This window comes from Motacilla alba, chromosome 4 (assembly GCF_015832195.1).
Source record: "Motacilla alba alba isolate MOTALB_02 chromosome 4, Motacilla_alba_V1.0_pri, whole genome shotgun sequence".
NCBI lineage: Eukaryota > Metazoa > Chordata > Aves > Passeriformes > Motacillidae > Motacilla > Motacilla alba.
This window is the reverse complement of record NC_052019.1, coordinates 39,949,932-39,972,619: the sequence shown is the minus strand read 5'-3', so window position 1 is coordinate 39,972,619 and position 22,688 is coordinate 39,949,932. Positions and strand designations below refer to the sequence as shown.

General features: G+C 36.8%; 1 long non-coding RNA gene across 1 annotated transcript; it reads left to right on the top strand.

Moving 5' to 3' along the window:
- The first annotated feature begins 2,273 nt into the window (after window positions 1-2,273).
- LOC119700775 lies at window positions 2,274-19,124 on the top strand. The gene is made up of 3 exons (XR_005256875.1): window positions 2,274-2,349; window positions 16,020-16,075; window positions 18,997-19,124. It is a non-coding gene; the product is annotated as an uncharacterized LOC119700775 (long non-coding RNA).
- The last annotated feature ends 3,564 nt before the right edge of the window (window positions 19,125-22,688 follow it).

Sequence of the window (22,688 nt, the reverse complement as noted above, 5' to 3'; positions counted from 1 at the left end):
AAACACCCCTGCTATTAGCTTATGAAAGCTCTGAGTGCTGATACCCAGGTTAAGCCAACAGATCTGAGGGGATGTTGATGGGAAGAGAAGCAAAGAGTGAGGAGGAGTGGAGAACAGCACAGTCTTAACCCAGAAGTGCTACAGGCTAAAAAAGCACAGCAAAGCATTGTCTTGTATGATCCCAAGGATGTTCTTATACTACACTGTTCCCTTACTGAAGCACAATAATGCTAGCTGGCCCATGAGATGCTCAGTTAGTAAAATAACTTGTGAATGAATTGCTTGCATAAGATTTATTCTAATATACTGTCGTTTCACTTACCATTTGGTAGTCAAGAAAAAAATGACTACCACCCCCCCCCCCCCAAAAAAAAAAAAATAAATTCAGATGCATATTTTTGGATAGCTGGCATATTTGATCTGAGTGATACAGTTAGTTTGGATTACTGCTGAGGAACAACAGTAGGTTGTTGTTGAAAACAACCATTCCTCTACAATAAGGTAGAGGAGACACATGCAAATACAATATTTGTAATTAATGACAGCATATAATTTTAGACATGAATTGAAATATGTTCTTGTGTGCCCCAGAAGTAAAATAAATCTGTTGAGACTCTGGGCTAGGAAATATTATTCTATAGATGATGTAGCAGAGGGTTGTGTTTTATGTCTTCTTAATAAATGTCCAAAGTTAAGAAACACTGGAACCAAATTTATACTGATTCTAACATGTGAATCTGACATTTTTTAGCTCATTTAACCCTATTAATGTAATTGATGTTACCAGGATATTTCTCAGATTGCAGTTATATAAACACACTCAAAGTGTAAATCAAGAGAAGATTTAAACATATTATCCTTTAGAGCTGCCAACATCTGGCTTAGAAGAATTTTGCTTACTTTGGAAAGATTTAATTCTATATTTCCAAACAGTTAAAATGCCTTCCAGCCTAACACAGGTTTTTTTTTGGAATTATCACAAAAATTAATTCTGTTCAATTTTCATTTTTTAATTCCACTACCTGTGGCAATTCAATTCTAACAGAATATAAGCAGTACCATAAAATGAAACTTCTTGTGATTAATTGTTGCTACAATGACCCTTGGCATAATAAATATATAAATATTGGATATTTCTTCAGTATGATGACTTTTACTCAATATTACAAAAATAATGAGATAAAGATCAGTTTAAACATACATTAGTAGAAAACAAGCAAGTTTTAATGCTTTAATTTGGAAAAGGCTGTGCAATTAAAACCAGACAGCTGTTGTGGAAACCTTAAGGTTTAATGGGAAAAGTTATAAATCATGATTTATGGTGAGAGAATGCAATTTCTTGGAATGGATCGAGCCTGAATTAAACCTATTCCAAAAGTGTACTTTATAAGTTTTTTATGTAACTTTATATGATCTGAAAAATGTCACTTAAATGGTAGCCAGGGATATAACTTGTGCTTCCCATGAGAAAGCAGAAACAAAATTAAAGCTAAAGAGAGTGTAAAGCAATTGCATGTTCCAGTCATCAATTTATCCTCACAATATCTCTACAAAGTCCCTTTTTACTGCAATTATTTTTTTGTACTAACATTGGACTCTTCACGATATGTCTGGGGTCTTTGGCCTTCATGGGATCATAGATCTAGGATGCAATTTGTACCCCAAACTAGCAAACAACAGAACAGCATTATTTCAGAGTTCATCTTCTGAGCAGGAGTGTACATGAAGGTACAGAGAAGTGTTAATGTGGGGGAAAGCACACATTGGTTTACCAGCACAGCCTTAGATTGCCAGCCCTTCCTCTTGCTGACAGGGTTGAGCAGCAAGGAGATGTTAGAGAACACGACTGAAGCTATAGGTGTGTTAATGACTGAATGTGTTAATGATGCCCATTGCAAAAGTTTCATATAGGGACATTTGTCATTTGACATAATAGGATATTTGGACATACAGGATATTTGTCAAGGGACAAATCATAGGGACAGATCATCACTATCTGAACTTGTCCCACAGCAGGGGAATGTTAAATTGTCAATGGAATGTCAATGATGGGAAAATCTTGGGCAATAGCCTCTTAGCCTTGTCATGAAATGGAAGAAGCAGAACTTCTGACATATTCTTAATTTCCTGATGCTTTCAGTGTCCTGTTGGATGGCTATGTGTCTTCATTGCTAGAAGGCCCAAAATATAGGTCTTCAACACCTCCTTCCCCTTTGCTGGAGTAAGAAAGATATTCAGCAATGTCACAGGGATAATTTTCTTTTATGTATTCCAGAAATGGTGATAACCAGCAGAGGAGACTGAGATTGGTGCCTGTAACTTCTTCAGTTGCCAGAGGCTTCACAGAAGGTAAGCTATTACTCACAAGGGGAGCTTACACAAGTAAGAAAATATCCATTCTATTGGAAATTACAGTTTAAGTCATAACTAAGCTGCATGTTGTTTGCAGTGTCAGTTGTCTGTGTCAAAATCTGATTGAACAAGCCTATGGTGGGATTTATTTTGATGCTGACAGATATGCAGTATTACCACTGGTGCTACAGACAGGAGCACAAGGCACATGGGTGCTGCCATTTTCAGAGCTATTAGCATTCCAGAAACTGAGAAAGCACAGAAAAAATAACCCAAAATATGTAAACACATAAAAATTATTCAAATTCTGGAAATTATTTAAGCAAACAAGCAACAAATAAAAAACAGAGACCAAATATTGAGCAGCGTACTCAGTTTCCTAATCTATTTTCATAGCCTATTAGGCCTGTAAATCCACAGTAGGAGATACACATTTTAAAATTTAGTTACACTAGGTTAGAACTGTAGCATTCCACAAAATGGATAACCCCAGAAATGTTGCAGTTTTTATCTTCATTTTCTGAGCTGTAAAATGATAAGCATGGAAAGATGATAAGCATGGAAAGATGCTGTGTAACTACTGTTTAGTACTTTTAGGAAATTGAAGCATTCTGGTTGTGTTTAGAAAAAGGAGATTGTTGATTGCTCAAATGAAGATTGGAGTTTTCATTTAGAAATAATTATCAGATCCATGGATGAGGGGAGCCTGTGTGTGAAAGTACATGTGCACATATATATACAGGAAAACTATATTTAAGAAAGACAAATGACTCATTTTGTTTCACTTTTTCTGTAAGCCCAATATTTGAATCATGCTTCTCTGTGCATTCAGAGTTTCTTGCTCCACATTGTGGTGGGTTGTCAAACATCTACCTGACCTATTGCTTACTCCCTCTCCTCAACAGGGTAGAGAGGAGAAAAGAGGAAGAACAGTAGGGAGAAAGTTCATGGATAGGGATGAAGGCAGGGAGATTGCTTATTAGTTACTGTCACAAGCAAAACAGGCTCAACTGGGAAAAGACAATGCAACCAACTCCTAATTAAAACAGACATTTATTAATTTGGGTTGTGGAAAACAGAAAGAAAACTGTTAAAGCAACACCTTTCCCCCCAAGTCTTCCCTGATCCCCTTTCCTATGCTCTAGATCATTCTTTCATTTCTGACTCTTCTAACCCTTCTCCAAGTGGTGCAGGAGTTTACATCAGCACACGGCAGTTTCTTTGCTCCTGTGTACTGCTCCTTCTTCCTGACACTTCTGTGCTCCAGCCTGGACCCTTCCCAAGCTGCAAGGGAGGGGAGATATCAGTTCTTCCATGGAGCTTCTCCTCCTCTGATGTCAGTTTTCTCTTATTTCTCACTCCTTTTTTCCCTCCTCCTCTCGCTGTCTGGCATTTCATGAATTTTTAAAACTATGTCTTCATGGAGGTGTCATCAGCTTAGCTGATGTGTTTACTTGTGTCCTGTTGTGGGTCCATTGGAGCTGATTGCACCTGCTTGTGTCTGGCACTGAGCAACCCCTGGCTCCTCCCACAGAGACCCTCTACAGCCCCACCTGGATACCTTTCACCTTGCCAAAGACTGGAAAATTTTGTAAAATTTTAATGATATAGGAAATGCAGTTACTTTCTATTTTTTTTTTTTTTTGTTTCTCTCTGATGTACATCACAGGAGACCACTTACTCTGAATTGAGTATGAAAGTTGAAACTGCAAAAGCATTGGTTAAAAATTAAAAAACATGGTGCAGAATACCAGCTGTATTGCTAAGTCTTTGCTTTCAGGATGCATAATGTCTTTTCTTCCTTAGCGCTGGTGACTTAAATTGCCATCTTCCTTCTCCCCACCAAAATAATTCTGAAATCTAGCATTGGTTAAGAAGAAAAAGTATATCACCTCTGGAAAATTTAGCCTTAAATCTTCTAATTTTCAATAACTGAGATGCAATTAGCCAATTACTTTTATTGTCTAATTCTCATACTTTAACACCTTTTAAAAATTCTGGTACAAACATCAGTTGTTTATGATCCTGCAGTTGTAAGACAATGCTATTTGCAGCTTGGCAGGTGTTTAATCTCTGGTGACTGTGAGATAGGTCATTTATCTCTTCCTGAAAGCTCTTTGGTAGTAGTTTGTATTTCCTGCCATTAGCAGTGAAGCTGCAGGTCTGCTCACATTCATTTGGGCATAGAAGTCTGCTCTTCTTGTTCACCTTTATGGCAGGTATTAGAATAAAAGATATCTTGGATTTTAGTCAGTGCACTAAGAATTTTTTCAGGATTAGTAATCACAGTTCTGGCATGCTAATAAGAGAAACACAAAGACTGAAAGACTGGGTGTTTGACCTTTTATGACAGGAACTCGCAAATCATACTGTTACAAGCTTTGCTTGCCTACAGCTTCAAAGTAAATAGCTACAAAATGTTCTGCTACAGTGCTGAACTTTTAAAAGAAATTAGTAAAGAGAGATTCAACTGCTGACAAAAGAGAAAATACTTCACAAAGGGGGCATAAAGAAAAGCGCAGTGCAGAAAAGAAGCAATCAGAGAGGAAAGCTAATGCAGGAATGAAGTAAGAAGAGTACTTTATGTGCTGGATATGATAAAGGCTGGACAAAAAATTAATCACCTTCACTTGAGTAGCCTACTTTTTAATGAAGTACAAAGCTGTCAGCAAAAGAGAAAATGTCACCAAATGTCAGCAACAGAATAAGCACAATATAAATCAGAACATATTCCTTGAGATAAAGTTGCATAAACTCCATGAAACTTTCCCAATCAAATTCTAAAAGAAGAAGAAAAAATCTTTACAGAGAAAATGTCAATGCTAATACAGTCAAACAGAAAACTACACTAATGGGACAGAATGAAAAATAAAAATATCTCAAGTGACATCAAACTACAGAATGACCTGATGAATGGCCTTGTACATGAACCTCCAATTTTAGAGAAAAAAAAAATTGTAACAAAACATGAGGCAGTGAATTGTTTTATGAAAAATTAAATGTTTTGTGGTAGTGTGAAAGTGAGTTCTGTGTAGTGTAACTTAGGTGCTTAGTAGTCTTGTCTTCTTCTACTGTAAATAAATTATGCCCTTTTGCATCTTTCCTGCATTTAGATGCTTTAGATCTTCCTTGGCAATTAAGAATAAGTTCAGTTGCTTAATAGAGAAAGAGGAGCATCTTGGGCTCAGGTATCTTGAGAGCAAACCCTTGTTTTCCATTTTCCACTGCCTAAAGAACATTTTCACCTTTTTTTTTTTTTTTTTTCCTTCAAACACTCCTCTCATATGTTTAGGGGAAAGTGTCCTCATTACCAACTCCTGACACTTTTTTCCTTTGTATGAAATCAAGACCTGTTAATACAAACTATGAAACATCCATAATCTATAGTGGATGATAAATCTATGGATAATTTTGGGTTTTAATGATACTATGTATACTGTATACAATAGAGGGAAGGAAGGAAGGAAGAAAGAAAGAAAAAGAAAGAAAGATAGATGTAGGTAAAGGGGAATTTGGTAGAAGAAATATATTACCTTGAAACAATTGCAAAATTTTGTTTATATCAAAAAGGAAAGAAAGCAACTCAGATAAATAAAAGTGTAATTCTACTGTCACAGAAACACTAGAAAGATCAAAAGTCTCTAGGCTTTTGGTCTTCTATGAGTGTAGTGGCATGTTTGCTCAGCATCATCAACATCTAAACAATGCATTATGTGCTTCTGCTGGCTCTGCAACTGCCAAGCTAGGTTCTGAACATTAAAAAAAAAAAAAGAAGGTGTAAGAAAAAGAAAGAGAAGTAGAGAAAGTAAGAACCAAGTGCCCTGCATCAATGTAATTCTTGAAATAGGAAGTATCTGTATTTTCTTGCCAGTCATTACAGCAGGAGTAACTAACCTAAAATTTCATGACTGCTTTTACTGAATTTGACTGGGACAGAGTTAATTTTCTTCATAGTAGCCAATATGAAACTGTGTTTTAAGTCTGTGATTAAAATGGACAATAATGTTTTAGTTACTGTAAAAGTGCATCATATTCCATGCACTTGGAAGAGTGTACATCTCCTCCTCTTTCCCCTCCTGGACTGCTGAATGCTGCAGGAGAAGGGAGGGCTCCACTAGGCCCTCTGATGCCCAGTATGGTAGTTCAAAAAGTCAATAAGGGAATGGCAGGTATACAAACAAAACAAAACTGACAAAAATTTATATATATATTTATATATATATATATATCACACATCCATGTATATCTATACACACAGGAAATCCTTTAAAAGAAAAGATGCTTGAGTGCTTGAGGAAAGAATATCTTAGAAGCAAAAAAAGCCTGAGCATGGGTGAGGTTCTTTGTTCAAGAAGTACTTTACTGTCTGAGAAAAAAAGCCTACATTTCTTTATAGAAACAGCTGCTACTGATTAGTGTCCTGATTTAGGTACTCAGGTGATACAAGACCCACAGTCATCACGTCCTCTTGATCAGCCTGACACTGGGTTTTCTGATTCCTATTCCTAGACTTTCTTTCTATAAAATGGTGAGTTGAGATGGATCATGGGGGATTGTGAGCCCTACAAGATGACAAAGAACTTAAACCCAAGTCACTAGCACCTCTGGACTCCGCTCTCCCCAAGCTTTATGTGTGTATTGACGATGAACAGTGACATCAGAACAGTGAACAAGTGGCCTTCCCATTATTTCCCCTGCCTTTGACTGCTGAAAGATCCAATTCTCAAAGAGTTATGCTCAGTGAGTATAGTCCCACTGAATTCAACAGCAGAATTTATGTTTGTGTTTATTCAGTATACGGCCCCTTCAGGCTTTTCATCCATGGACAAATGCAGCCAAATAAAAGCAACCAGAATCACAGAGGTCCTGCTTTCTATGACAGTTTTCTGTGGTGGTTTTTGTATTCCAGCTCTCCCATTCTTATTTTATTTCCATTGAAATTACTTGGTAATTTAAAGTGTGCATTTAAGGCCTGTTATTCATTGTGAGATTAGTGTGGACATTCAGACTCAGATCAACAAAGTACTCACCCAGGGATATAGGAAAGTTTATGAGCTCTAAGGATCTTGTTCACTAGACGGGAGGAATGTTAGCTGGTGCTACAGTAATTAATGGTTAAATTACCCTTGGGTAGTAGGTAGTAGGTAGCATAACTTTACAATCTGGTAGCTTTAAATTTCACAACTAATTGTAGCAGTGGGAGTTAGAATGCAGGTTGAAGACATAATGAAATTACCATAGGGAGGAACAGACTAATGAACTGAAGTCCTACAAAAGTTATGGCTACATTACTGTCAACTTGAAAATCTGTAAATAAGAACTTTGAAAACCGTTGAGGGCACTAGTCAATGGGTTTTATGTGTATATAAGTATGAAATGTGGATTGGGAGGAATAATTGAGTTTGCTAGATTGTCAAGTATGTACTTGGAAAAAAAAATCACTTGGTCATCATTTAATCTTCTTTGCACACCTTTTTCATCTTATTTGCATTTTTAATGCAAACCCCAACAGAATGTGTCTTCAATCATACTGAATTGGTTTGTGTCAAGCAGTTAATGCATATACAACTTCGCAAGTTTTTTAATTCCTCAGCAAAAAACTTAGAGGAAAGCATAATAAACTTTTTATGGTTTTGGTAGTTGGAAATTCAAAGTCAAACTTTCCCAGTTTTATTAAGAATTCTGAGATCTTCGTTTATTAAATAGTAATTCTAAACCAGCTTTTTAATGAACTCAACTGTTTCAAACGAAATTATTTTCAGTTAATAAAATATAGATGAGTGAATCCAGTACTTTAGGAAATGTGGCTGAAAAATGATCCCTATGGATATCTTTTCTTCCGGGTATTTTAATATGAATTTATAGCTTTTTTTTAAGTTCCTGTTCTTTTGAAATGTCATCTGAAAATCAGGTGTGTTGCATGACCTGCTGCAGAAGTTGGAAAGAATGGCATTTGACCTTCCAAAGGATGTCACAGCCTGTATTTTTTGTAGAAGCTTAAATGCATTTGATGGGACTCTTCATCTATAACATTATTTTCCTATGCATTGTGAGGTTTTTTCATGGATTTCCATTTGTATCAGCTACATCAGCTGTATCAGTTTGCCTATATCAACAATATTGTTTTCAGCTTTATGCAGACCTTGGTATTGCCTAGCTTGTGAATTGTTCCAGTAGTGGAAATTCCATTAGTTTACTGCTCAACCTGAGCCATCACATTAGTTTACTGCTCAACCTGAGCCACACATTAGTTTACTGCTCAACCTGAGCCATCACATCTTCTAAATTATTTCCTAATATCCTGCCTTTTCTACTGTAAGTGAGGCCTGTTTATTCTTGTCCCAGAGATTTTAACATAATTAAAATCTATCCCACATCCACATTCAGATTTGTCTTTATGTTAAAAAGATATCCAGTCTTCTCTTTCCATGTTTTCTGTACTTCTGACCACCTATTGATCATCTCTCTAAGCTGTATGCAATTAATTCCCATCTTTCTTAGACTGCAGTAACCAAGGCTGCTCAATTAATGAATTCTGTGTCCCTGATAATTAGAGCAGGGAAGGTATTTAGGCTCAGATCTGCTACCCAGGTGGTTGTTTGGCATCCTGACCCCTTTATCCTATACCTGTTTGGCTGCTGTTGGACAACTGGAATGTCTTGCACAAATTTCCAGTTTCCACCCGTACATGGTCCTAGAATCTAGGTGCCATCTCCCTTACCTTCATGCAGGTTCACTAAGCATCCTCTGCCCCACTATCAGTGGCATTAATGAAGTCATTGACTGGATCCTAACTAAATATAGGCTTCTATATCCCCCCAAGTCCTCTGAATTTCACTATGCTAGCTGATCCCTAGCTACAGTTATCTATGATTATCTAAGGTGTTTTGCACCTACCATCTAGAAATTTAATCCATTTGAGCTTTCTGGCTTCTTATGGGCTTGTATTATGACATTGAAGTATACGATCTGTATTGCCTCCGTGATATTTTTTAATGGTTTGCTCAGATTTTTCTCAGAACTAAGCACAAGATGGTTATATTTAGTTAGTTCCATTTTGCTTGCTTTTTAGGTTTTTTTTTGTCTGTTTGTTCGTCTGTTTTTTTCCTTTAAGCACTATACTTCTACATTTGCTAACACTATTTTTATTCATTTCCACTCTTTTGGCTTTTAAATCTGCCTTGATGATTTCACAAAGAGAATGATTCTATGAGTTTTCAGATTATCCTTTAAGTTTCTCAGGTAGAAGTCCATCATGTCTCAAAGTTTTGAAAATTTGTAATGTAGATGTTACCTTGTAAACTTTTCCTTCCCTTTTCTGGGCTGACACCATACTACTTTTTTTGTTACCTTTAATTAAACTAATCAGGCAGTTACATGCTTCCATTTAACTGGTTTTATGAAGACTGATGCAAAAATGTGCAAGAAACATTTCAGCTTTCTCATCATCCCCTGTCACTTTTTCTTCCTCCATTTATTACTAAATTAGCACTTTCCCTGGGCTTTTTCTACCTATGAATACCTTTAGTAGTATTTCACATATCAATCACTCATCCCTGAATTTTGCCAAAAATTAGTATGACTAGATTGAGGCCGTTTTCTCAAAAAGTAGTTAGTAGGTGTAGAGGGAAGATATTCAGAACTGGATAATAATAAATTTCCTTACTTATGATTACAGTGGTGAATCATACAAAACATGGTTAATAATTTCTGCTTCATTTTCAATTTGAGTTTTTCTAATTTGAGCTTCCATTCATTAATCCTCTCTTTGGCACACTTCCTTTGCTGGATTAACTGCCAGCCTACTCTTTCTGTAAATGCACTTGTAAACTGTGATGAGTTCAATTTGCATTTCACCTCTGAGAAAAGAGTCTGAAGTCTCCTTGCAAATGTCTATCTCCAACAGTATATCTATAAACCCACCTGGTTTTATTCAGTTTCCTACTGATGTATGTCCTAGGATATAATTAATCAGTTCTATGATGGCTGTTAAAGGGGTGATCAAAGTGGTAAAATGTGAATGTACAGGGTTAAAAAGAGCTGACTAGATGAAGGTATGAGGTTTGGAGATAAGGGGTGCTAAAATGTGAGAGGAAAAATGAGTAGAGGAGTAAGGAAATGGGAATTTCTATATTGAGTATAAATAATGGAAATATTTTTTTTCTTTTGGAATATCTGGATTGAATGAATTTATGATTTTGTAGGTAATATTTGTTTAAAAATCAAATTTCATTAACATCATAAAGATGAAGTGTTTACAAATGAGGTGTTTTCTTGTTTCCGTTTAATTCTTAGAATGTTATTGAGCCTGTCTGAAGACTTTGTTTTGACACATGTTCATGAAATACAAAAATATTCCATTTCTGCGTTTATGGTTTAATTACTAAAATATATAGTAAAAAAGCATACAGATATAGGTGGCAAGTATATAAAAGCATAAACCAAGGTTGAAATTTAAATTTCTGCACTTGAAAAAATGATGATATTATGATTTTAAAGGTATTCTTTTAATCCTCTCCTGCAATGTTCTTTGTATCATATGCATTTAGGCATTGTGTACAGTTCATATGATAAAAATTTTGATTTCAGGTAAATTTAGAAAAATGTAGGGCCCTAATTCAGGACCAATTAAATATTAAGAAATTAATGAAAATAACAATATCTCCTCCTCAATTTCTTATTCATTATCAGTGTCATAGCTGTCTCCAGTTCAATACTAACTCGAGCTATCTATATTTGAATTAGCATCTCCAGTCACCTTAGTTGCAATAAAAGTGGTCAGAGTGCAAAAAATACACATAGAACTACAGCTGATGGCTCAATTGGTACCAGAACACAGTTGCACCATCCTCTTGGAGTACATGGGACTCCTGTGCAGTACTAGCTTAATCAGGAACATGCAGCTGTCATTATTTTCCTGCTGGCAGATCCTTTTTGAATTTAAAGTCCTATTATCTGAGGTGGAACCTTAGGTATGTGTATGAGAATGAAGTTCTCAATGAGGTATAACTCTTTCTGCTTCTGAGACTAGCATTGCACTGAAAACAAGAGCATGAAGAAGTCAAGCACTTCGCTAATACACCTCCATTGGCCCTCAATTCATGTTTTACTTTATTCTACCATCAACCTTCTTCATACAATAAAATGCATAATCAAAGCAGGGAGCAAAGATAAAAGTGAAAAAAAGCACTAGAATCTCCACTTTGTGTAGGCTTTTTTTTCCTAACAAGCTTAGTCTTTGATCATTTTCCATTTGATCAAAGAGAGCTTTGATGCTCTTTGAAGAAGTACTGAATGATTGGAATAAAGATATAAAATTTGATTCACATTTTCATCCGAAGAAAATAAGCAAAAGAACTGGACTAGTAGTTTGCAGTAGATATGTCTAAGGATATACAAATAATTGGAAAAAACCCCCAACAAATATAAAGAAAAAAGGAGTATAATCTACCTACAAGCAAAAGTTAACAGTAGGAAAGAAAGCCAAATGTATAGCATGTTTTTTCTAGAAAATGTGTCTCTAACTGCCATTCAAACAGTGATAAATGACTTCAACTTGGAAGGAAATGTATGCTTATGAATATCAAAGTGCAAAATGTATTGCAGATCCATGCCTGAGCAATATTTACCGCAGCTGGAACGTTTTACTCTAAGGAATGCTAGGAAGGAAGGCATAAAAGTCTAGGAAAAAGCAAGTATAGTTTTAGCTGTCTGTGTTTTATGTGGTGTTGCATAGTAAGTGGGGTGAAGCTTTTTTTTGGGTGTTTTTTTTTGTTTGATGACAGAAATGGACTTCTGTCATACTTCTTTTGAAAGTCATGAAAATGAATATATGTAAAGTCTGTAATCTGGGTCTAAACTCATGTTTTTTGGCCTTTAACAAAATCCTTCAGTTTCATTTTGGAGGGTGGATGGCCAAAGGCAGACAAGAAACCAAGCCAAATTTCAAAGTACATATTCTTTTGTAGTTGTTGGGGTTTTTTTGGTTTTTGGTTTTTTTTTCCCTTCAGTTTTTTCTTTTGCCCTCATAAATAGCCCAGTGCTAGGAAATGCCAGCAAGGTCAGATAGAAAGACTGGAAAGACTGAAAGCTGCATTTAGTCTAGAAAGGAAAAGACTACTATTCATATATGCATTTTGGTCAACTCACTTTTGTTGTGGAACAGTTATTTAATCAATACTTTGTCTCACTTGTAAATATTGATTTAAAGATGTAGAAACTTAAGAACTTAATGACTAATTATTCCTGTTTTCAGGAGAATGGTTTCAGTGTTGGAGCTGTGTCTGTCCTAAAGCAACTTTAATGATAGTCGTGTTTTAGGTCTCTGTGATTTAACTGAAGTAATGTTAGTCAAAGTTCTCTATTCAGCAAAATCCCTTTCTTCAATAGAGATTTTAATGATTTTTTTTTTTTTAGTGGCAAGAAAAGATGAGAAGTCTTCATAAATTCAATGTTTATTAAAGATGATAGAATGAGATTCATGTAAGACAGCTTGTCAGGTTATTTTGGCTCTGACAGTAAATAGACCTAGCCAGGCATGAAGAGAGGCAAATAAGATCCATGCTAAACAAAACAAAACCAAACCACCCCCCTCCCAACCCCCCAAAAAAAAAAACCAAACCAAACAGAAAAGCAAAAAAACCGAAAAATCCAAAACAAACAAACAAACAAAAAAAAAAAAAAAGAAGAAAAGAAAAAGGCAAATTTGGACCAGAAATTCCAAACAAACAAAGCCAAAATGACCAGGTCTTGAACATGAAAAAGACTTCAACCACAGAGAATACACCTGGAGAAAGGAGGAGAAAGTTGCTTCATATTCAAGGGAGGGGACATTTGAAAACTTATTTATTTGTCCTACCAGTGCATAGAGTAGAAGAGCTTAGGAAAGAAAGAAGAATAAAGCTGACTCCTGCTCCACCTGCCTGGCAGAAGACTGAAGCTGCCTCAGATGATGACTTGGACAATTTTTCGGGTATTTTAGACTTCCCCAGAAAATTACTTGACTTCCTAACTCACTGAAGTCATCTTTACCACTCCAATAAAACTCTTGGAATAACAGTGACATTATAGAAAGTTGCAAAAATGGTAAGTTTGAATTAGGTGGATCATCTGCAATTGCCTCACTCTAGATTCATGCTGGCACATTAACAAATTAGAAATGTAATATGTGCATATGCAAAGTGAAGCATTTAAGAATAAGGACCACTGAAGACGTTAGAGTGAGGAACGCGGCAACACTGAGAAAACTCTAGGAATTATTAAGATAAGTAAATGACAAAAAGCTACAATGCAGGGCTCTGGCTAAAAAGGTTAATATAATTCCTACATGTTTAAAGGGAGTAAGACTGAGAAGCCATTCTCTGTCTGTCTACACACTGGTGAATTCAAGAGCAGGATATTCCATACGGTGTGATAGACTTAAAAGAGGTCTGTCTTTGAAAGAGGTCATTTTGAGGGATGATACTTACAGAGCTTGTCTTTCAGAACTTCAATCGATATTAATTCTGAAATTCATTATTAAATCATGGTAAATTTCTGTGCTTTTAGTATTCCAGAATGAAAATGCATCTCTTTTATTTTAGTTGAGTAATTCCTAGTATTCAAATTAAGATAGGAATCTTGGATTACATCCACTGATAAAAAGCTTATGCAAGTTAAACTTCTCTCTGTTTTGGGTCATTTTGTTCTCCTTCTGTGGCTTTAATTCTGAAGTCAATGCTCTGGTCTCTTTGAGGACTTGCTTTTCCATTGTCATAGAATAGATGTGATAATGCTCCAAATGATTTCTTGTTTAGATATATTTGCTGAAGAGTGAACTTTCTTTTTGTTTTGTAATTTAAAAAAATAAATGAACAAAAATCTAGATGGCTAGACTCAGGGAATATGAAATAAAAAGAACAATCAATAGCAAATATAAAAGATTAGATTGAAGCAGTGGGAAAAAACTGCTTGCAGAAGAATATGATGCTTTCATAGAAAATATTTGTTAACCTCTTGCAGGTACTTTACTGACATGGCAATGACTTTTGCTACTTTTAAAAAAACCTTTAAAATATTTTATATATGAAAATAAATTTTAGAAAAAAAGACATTCACCTGATATTTCAAATGCTAAAGAAAACTTTAATAAAGTGGAAAGATACTTTCTGGAAAGATATTTTACATGAGAAATTACTGAATAATTTAGTTGAAATTAAAATTATAGAAAAACATAAAATATGCAGATTTTAGCTTGCAGTACAAATACTTTACCACGTAAATGTGTTCTATGTCACTGGGGCTTTTTAATTATTGTATGGTGAATATTCCTTGTCTTTGATGCAAATCCCACCACAGTCTATTTCCAGTTACTTCAAAGGATCCAGGCTAAACTGCAAGCCTCTGGCCTGCATCAGATCAACAATGATAAAGTAAAAACTTAACGTAGGCAGATCACTTGTTAAGGGTCAAGAAACAGATGAGAGAATAGTCTTGGACCAATGGAATCTACTTAAAGGCTAGAAAGCATGGATATAGAGTGTTCTCAAAACCAGTACCAATATGTACAGCTGCAGAAAATAATTTACTTTCCAGGTTTTGAGAATGACAGCTGCTTTTAATGGAATCACTCACATTTAAATGCTTTACTGTGGTGTGCTAGTCACTTTTGTTACAGAACAGAAATAACATGCATATGCACACATAGATGTCCTAAATTGCTATGAGGTGTCTCATCTGCTACAGAAAACCTGTACATTAGAGCAGTGTCCGTATTCTTATTTCAGCATGAATTTATTTCCAGTTTACAAAATTGTTTCTTTTATGAAAGAGAAAACAAGTCTCTTTTTTTCGTGAAACAAAACTTACAGTGCCTCAAGGTTACAGTCATATAACTGTTCTTGCAGTTGTGTATATGTGAAGCTGCATTGTGGTGTTGAAAGTTGATCTATTGTTTCTTCTGATATATGTCTGCAAAAGGGTCAACTATTTGACTCTTCTACTGTATTAGAAGTTTTCATAGAGCCAAATTCCAAAGGCTCCAGCTTCTTGTTACTGTCCAATCCAATTTATCAAGCACATTGAAATGACAAGTGCAAGACAGAGAGTTCTTGTTGCCCTTGGGCTGGCAAAAGCAGTCTGGTCATTTGAAAATCAGAACAAGGTTTGTAGCTGGATATTACAGTTTCATTTGGTGATTTTTTAAAAAAAAATTGGTGAATTGTTTTGCACACAGTTTGATCCATAAGCAGAAAAACAATTTAAGGCTGGAAAAGGAAGGAAGGTCCTAGCATATTCTGAATGAAGATATATGAGTTCAATTCAGGACTCTGTATGTATCACAGACACAAATATTCTTGGTTGGAAAACTCCACAAAAAACATTTTATTCATGTTGGGTTGTCTTCAGGTCTCTAAGCAACTGACTAAATCCTTGAAAGTGGGCCAAGTAGGTACAGAAACAGGATTATGTGGTTAACCATAGGAGTAAATGAGTATAATAATTGCCAGGTTGGTTCAGGGCCTTTGTTCTTTCTGATGGTGGGTAGAGGTTGTGAAAAGAGGATAAGGCTAAAAGAACTGAATGTTTTAAAATAAGTCATATACATCCTGTGCTGAAATAGCAAATGTATATTTTTAGCCCCTACATTAATAAAGTCGGTGAGGTAATGCACCTGTTTCTTTTTGAAGGTAAATCCTGCTTCAGCTACAAAAAAGGCACTAAATAAGACTCAGAGCATGATCAGGTAAGTACTTGAGTGCCTAATATGCTGGTTTTAAAAGTTCAGCTAAGACATGTAATTGTGTGATTCTGCTGCAGTGAAAATTAAAAAAGGGGATATTTATTGTGAACCTATGTACAAAATTACATTTCAGATTTTAGAGGTCCAGGATTATCCTTCTTTATTTGAGGAAAATGTTATAATGGATTTACAGAATAGTTTGAGTTGGAAACCAAAGATCATTTAGTTCCAAACCTCCTGCCATGGGCAGGACACTTTCTGCTAACCCAGGTTGCTCCCAGCCCTATCCAACCTGGCCTTGTTCATTTCCAAGGATGGGACAGCCTCAGCTTCTCTCAGTAGCATGTTCTAGAGTATCATAGTCTGTATGGTGAAGAATTTCTTCTTAATCTGTAACCTAAATCAACCTGCTTTAACTGATAACTGTTGGCCCTCATCCTGTCCTATCAGTGCCCTCCTTGATAAGAGTCACTGACAAAAAATGTTTGTGGCTCTTCCTGTATAAGGAGTTTTATTATTCCCCAGGATGGGACACCCAAGGGGCACACTGCAGAGCATTTGATGACTGAGTTATCTTTTCTTCCTCTTCCCTTTTCCTTGCTGCATAGCTGAGTGGAAAAGTCCATACACCAAGCTCAAATACTGAAACTAGAAAAGTAAGAGTAAGAAAGGTACCAAGTTGAGAAAAATTGCAGATTGATTCCCCTCTGGAGTTTAAAAAGAATTAGGGACATAGCTGTGCTCTTACATAATTTTCTGCTTGTTCTGTTCCCATGGTAGTAGAGCTTTTTGCTATCTCTTGCTACTGACTGCTGAGGAAATTTTAAATCTGAGTGCACATTGTTGAATCTCACCAGCAGAGGTTTGATCTTTATAACAGAAGCCCACATGCTTCCATGTGATGTGCATTGCATACACATACAAATGAATTACAATAGAAATAAAAATAATTCAAACGTTTTTAAGATGTCTGTAATTTGAAGCTCAGAATGAATAAAATGAAATTGTAGGTCTCCTTTGTAAAGAAAACACCCAGATGGGCTCACCATCTCCACTCCATATGGCACTTAGTCTCTGCTCTGCATCCCGCTGTGCTCACAGTGTAATCCATATGGACCTTACTTGATTGGATTCCTGTTCCTGCAGCACTGACTGTCTGTTCATGGCTTTCCATCAAACATGCCCTTACTGCTGAGAGAACACATTATTATGTGATGATTTCCTAGATTGCTGGAAATGTGAAAGCATTAATTTTTTGTGTGTTTAAATTTGTGCTGTGGCTTTGGCCGTTAGTGGTGAGGTACAGTGCACGCAGCCAATGTGCAGAATCTTAGCCAACTTATGAGTGCTTATATGCACCCTGTAAAGACAGCTAGCAAGCATTTCTCTGTCTTGAGAAATGTGTGCTCCTAGGATGTGCAAGCCATGAAAACGAGGGCCAGGAATTTGGAGGAAGGCCACGGACAGGTATCAAGTGGCTTTAACTCTGAATGGGGTATAGAATGTAAGGGGAACTCTGCAATTGCTAGAGTGTCAGTTGCATGCTGGTAGGTGAGAGACAAAAAGGACAAAGCAGGTGCAAGTGGCACTCTGTCGAGGTTTTCCATTTTCCCATTTTCCAAGGTGAATTAGCAGTGCTTGTATGTTGCAAGCTGAAAGCATGTGATGCAACTCTAAAACAGGGTTTACACCTGAAGAACCCAGGTCATAGAAATTCCAGCTTTAATGCTCACTAGATGTGTGCATAGAAAAACCTGCGAGCAGCTCATTAAGTATTGACACAAATTGTGGGACTTGATCTCACAATCATATCTTGCTAGCGTTCACAGGAAGGGGGTACAACTTTGATGTTATCAAGTTGTTTGGAAAGCTACGTTCAGTTCTGGTTGTCCTGATTCTAAAGAGATTAAGCAAGAGGGTGCAATGCTGTATGATGAAAGACCATAAGGACATGGCAGACACACTACAAAGATAAAAATGTGGAAAAAGGGAAAGGAGAAGCTGGCCTAATGACTGTATGGTAGAGATTAAAAAGGATAAAGAGAAGGAAAAGGCTTTTTTGATGTACCTTTTGTTGCAGTGAACCATGCTAAAAAGCATTCTTTTGAACATATTGCAATTATCCTGTGGAACTCTGTCATTAGTAATTCTATAGCTAAGAAATAGCTAAGAAATTTGTGATATTCAGTAAAGAATCAAATAATTGAACTGATGATGAAAACATTCAGAAATTTGTTACATGTTATATAAATTATAACTATACATTTTAAGGTTTTTTTATGTGAAAGTATATGTCTGTATGGTATAGAAATTTATCTAGCTGCTAGCCAGTAAGATTTAGGATTATATGTATGTATAGATATACACACACACATATACACACATATATATACATACACAAGCATGTGCTCACATGCACACATTCACATATATATATATGTGTATATATTTATCTCACAAAAAACTCTCAGAGATTTTGGCATCTTCCTTGAACTCTGTGCATAGTAAAAAGTAAAAAGCAGCGTAAAAGAAGTCTTGGGACTGGTGACACAACTGAAAATTCATGAAATATAGGCATGCTGAAGGACAAAGGGAGAAATCAGCATCTTTTTGACAGTCAGTATCTCTTCTACATGGTAATGCTTATATAAGGAAAAATACTTGTGATAAAATATACCCTATTATATCCTTTATTTTTATTGCTGTCATGACAGCTGATAAACTAAAACTGCTGATTGTGTCTGGTTTAGCGACAACTTGTAACAATTTCTCTTTTTTCCCTGCATTTTGCCTTTACCGCAAATCCAAGAATAATTTAAACAAATTACTACTATAATTTACATCACAGTTTCTCACTATACTTATTTTCAGATACAATATATTCATATCTATATATTTACAGCTGTAGATATGTTTTTTTTCAGGCACCAAATTTGCTTGTACTCTGCACACAGTTCCAGGTGCACTCTGGCAGCCAGTGTATAATCACCATTGTTACTGGATCACAGAAACACAGAACAGGTGAGGTTGGCACCTTTGGATCATGTGGTTGAAACTCCATCTCAAGGCAGGAACACCTAGGGCTGTTTGCTCAGGGTTGTATCTGATCAGGTTTTGAATATTGCCAAGGGGGAAAACTCCACTCCCTCTCTGGACAGCCTGTTGGGGAAAAAAAGCTTTTTCTTGTACTTAAACAGATTTTTCTCTGTTCAAGTTTGTGCCTTCTTGTCTAGTCATTGGGTCCCATGAAGAAAAGTTTGGCTCCATTTTCCTTTATTCCCCCATTAGTTATTTACAAATATCATAGAAATCTCCTCTGGGCCATTATTTCTTCAGTTTAAGCAGTCTCAGCACTTTTAGTCTCTGTTTATATGACAGAGGCTCCAGTCCCTTAATCATCTTTGCTGCCCTTTGCTGAACCCTGTCCAATTTAACCCTGTCTTCTGTTGGAGGCCAGACCTAGGTACAGTACTCCAGATGCATCTCAGTAGGCTGAGCAGCCCTCCCACTTAGGGCAATGTTCTTCCTAATACAGTCCAGGAGGTTCTTGGCCTTCTGTAGCACAAGAGCACATGGACCTTGTTCGATTTTCAACTCATCTAACAGGACCCCAAGATCCTTTTTGGCAAAGCAGTTTTCCAACCAGGCTGCAGCATGCACTAGTATGTAGGTTATTATTTTGCAGGTGCAGGAATTTATTTTTCTGTTTGCTGTACTTCATGAGATTCATGTCAGCCCATTTTTTTAGCCTGTTGAGATTCCTTTGAATATCAGCACCACTTTGTGGTTTATCAATTGCTTCTCTCAGTTTTTTTTTTCATGTTCAAATTTGCTGAGCATCTAATGCTTTCTCATTATCTAGTTGATTAATGAAGATGTTATACAGTGTTTTCCCTAGTATTAACCCTTTGGGTACACTACTTACATGTCTTGGAGTGCTGCTGCTCTCCTATTTTTTTTCTCCAGGAGATACTGAGGTTATTCAAGTTTCCCATGAATATCATGGCTTGAAAAAATGAAATTATGTGTAGGTTTTTTCTGCATTTTCCTGATCAGGTGTCCTGTAGTAGACACACACAGTTGTACCAACCTCTTTGGTCTGACCTCTAATCTTGACCCCTAAGGTCTCAGCTAGCTCATCATTCATCAGAAAGAAGATTTTCATGTATTCACTCCCATAAAATGACGTTCCCTTTGTGCCATCCTGGCCTGTACTTAAATGTCCTTAAAGTGGGACATGCCTCCCTCCACTGCAGAACTTCAGTCGTGTGAATTCTTACCTCACCTCTAGGGTGCTTTCACAGCCCTGCAGCTACACACTGACCTCTATTTCTTCATTTGTTCCTGTTTCATGTGTTACTATACAGGCACTTCAGAGAGGCACCCAGCCATGCTCATTTTCCAGAAAAGGTATGAGTGTGTTCCTCATAATACCCTCTTTGCTTTCAGGTACTCCTTTATTTCTGTGCCTGTGCTTAAAATGGACCCCTTTCAACTTTTTTTTAAAATATTTTTTTCATAATAAGGATATTCCAGTCCACATCACCCTGGAACCCTTACTTGGCAACCTAGTCCACCATTTCCTCATTTAATTACTGGCTGTGGACTTTGTCCTATTTGTGTCCTTTGTCCATTGTTCCTATTTGAAAGCTCTTCCCACTCGCTTGCACAGCCTGATGACAAAGATGATTTTTTCCTCTTTGCAAGGTGGGTCCTGTCTCTTTCCAGCAATTTTCAGTCCTCAAACAGTTCCATGGTCAGAGTAAAGCTGGCTGTTGACCCACAGAATCAGTGAGTCCCGGTCAGGATCAAGGAGACAAACTCGCAGTGTGCTGGTCTCATCCCTGCTTGTTTACTTGGCAAGACAGACCTTCTGCCAGTGCTCTCCTCCTGCTACCCCAGCCTCAGTAAGAGAGCCCAGGCATCCCTGCAGCCCCAAACCTGAAGAGATGCATTTGTACTCGAGCGGAGGCCCCAGATGTGCTGGGGAATTGCTCCAGTGCGGTGGGGACTGAGCCCCGCAGTGTGTCTCCACTGCTGCTGAGCAGCACATGTGCTGCTCTCCCCAGAGTTTCTGCCCCCACTGTGTGCCCTTCTGCATGAGCTGCTGCCTCTGCTACACAGCAACCCATCACTAGAGCAAATGAATTTCTAGTCCGAACTAGCTGGGACCTAGATATTCTTTGTAACTCTGCAGTGGTTTGTTTCACCCTGCTTTAATACAGTGTCAGAAAAATGCTTTGCAGTTTAACAGCAGGGAACTGTATTGTTTATTCAACAATAGATTAGGCCTGGAGAAGGAAAGGTGTGAGGGCAGGAACGGGTACACATAATCTCAAATACCAGATGAATGTCAGACTTTTAATAACTTGATCAAAGCCAGAGATGTGTATGAATCTGTTCCATACTAAGGGAGATGTGACCTGGGCAGAGAATAGTTGAAAAGGGTTTTTTGTTGGGTTTTTTTCTTGCTTTGTTTTTTTCTTAGGCAATACAGACTTCCATTAGTTCTAGGGTGTTTTACTTTACTGTAATTTGAGATGCCAAGTCTTCATTTATATGTGGAGAAATAGTCTTTAAAATGTCGTTTTGCCACAGGCGTCAAGAAGTATTTATACACACAGAATAGCAGCCACTGTCTTTTTAATGAGAAATGGGATGTCATTTTTCATGGTAGCAGATTCTGCTGTCATTGTTCTGTACTCTATTTTTAGCAACTCCATAATAAATAACTGAATACAACAAAGCTGGATTGCTCCGAAATGAGGAAATCTTCAAAAACCTTCCCCAAATCTCCAAAATGGTTATCTCTAAGGAATAGAGAGCTACTCTTTTTTTTTCCTAAATATATTCTATTTCAGTAAGTAGTAACAGCATATTAACAAACTTGATTAGATTCTAATTAATGATTTTGAATGTTAACATTGCATTTAAAAATGAAAAAAAAAATTGTAGATCTATGCAGCTGATGGGGGAGCAAACTTCCATGAATGTGGAATGATTTTACATGTTATATAGGCCCAAGTGCTACTGCAAACAATGAGCGAAGCCTGAAGTCCCAGAGTAATTTTTTTCCTTCCAGGTTCCTTAGGCTCCTTTATTCTAGTTAACACATCATGGCTCCAGCTGTCTTTGAAGTACATGTGAAATCAGACATTGATGTTAATACGAGCACCGCTGGACCCTGAGTAACTGAAATAATGTGGAAACCTACAGTCCTCACCATGAATATTGCCTAAAAGTAAATAACCTGGACAGCATTTCTATGGAGTGGACACTGTATTAACTTTGCAGTAAAATGAGATGATGGTTGCCAGTCTAGTCTAGTCATGTCTGGTGCAGCATAGGTCTTGCTATTAGAGTTTCTCACAGGTTGAGTATTTGTACTCCTACAAAGGAATGAAATGTTCCTTTGTTTACCTGAGTGACAGGTAGAACTGATGGTGACCCTTGTGAAGTAAGAAAGGACTGGTTTTAGGGATTTTATGACCTTTGAGTTTGTTTGTGATTTCTTTCCCCCCCCTCCACATTTCCATAGCAACAAGTTTTTGAACCTCTTACTTCATCATTAAAAGAAAAATTTCAGAGAATGGGAAAGATAAATACTACTGAAGTC